At 42.5% G+C, this 756-nt stretch overlaps 1 pseudogene; it reads left to right on the top strand.

The window, feature by feature from the left end:
* The window catches only part of LOC123084064 (disease resistance protein RGA5-like), a 2978-nt pseudogene extending 2287 nt beyond the window's left edge, over positions 1–691 (top strand).
* Positions 692–756: the final 65 nt, after the last annotated feature.

Genomic DNA, 756 nt, shown 5'->3' on the forward strand with positions numbered 1-756 from the left:
CCACTCGAAAATTCTGCATGGTACCTGATGGGATCAACAATATGAGAAGCATAAGGGTGCCCCCAATATTTGATATTACGAGGAGTTCATTGGATGCTTTGGAGGATATCGGGAGCCTTACCGGATTGAATGAAGTCAAATTATCGCTGGAGAAGAAACATTGTCGGGAGTTATCAGGAAATGATACTCTCCTTGCTATGCAAGCTTGGGAGCTGCAAACTCCAATCTTTTGTATATGCCATTCATCTATATAGGATGATTATGCTGATCCCATCAACCTCCTAGATCCTCCTCCCCCACCATATTTCCTTCTGGCATTTGATATGGATGACATTATCTATTTTGCGAACATTCCAAAGTGGATTTCTTCAGCGCTCACAAGTCTTGCTCGTCTGAAAATAAATTTAGCTGCATTAAGGGAGGAGGATCTGGACACTCTTGGTGAGCTCTCACCATTAATTGTTCTACAGTCGTGATTTCTTACAGGACCCAAAAAGGTTTATGTTATTGGATTCCGATGCTTGAGGAAGTTTGACCTCACTTCTACGGATGGGGAATATATGTAACCTTCACAGAAGGGGCTATGCCAAAGCTTGAGAATCTTGAGTTGTCATATAATGTGTTAGCGGCGAGAGCCTATGGATTCCATTTAGGCATTGAGCATCTACCATGCCTGAAAGCAATAGAATGACATGAAACATGATACCACACTATTGGAATACATGCCTGCAGCAGCTGTGATCAGTGGCAAAGTTG

Source organism: Triticum aestivum, chromosome 4A (assembly GCF_018294505.1).
Source record: "Triticum aestivum cultivar Chinese Spring chromosome 4A, IWGSC CS RefSeq v2.1, whole genome shotgun sequence".
Lineage (NCBI taxonomy): Eukaryota > Viridiplantae > Streptophyta > Magnoliopsida > Poales > Poaceae > Triticum > Triticum aestivum.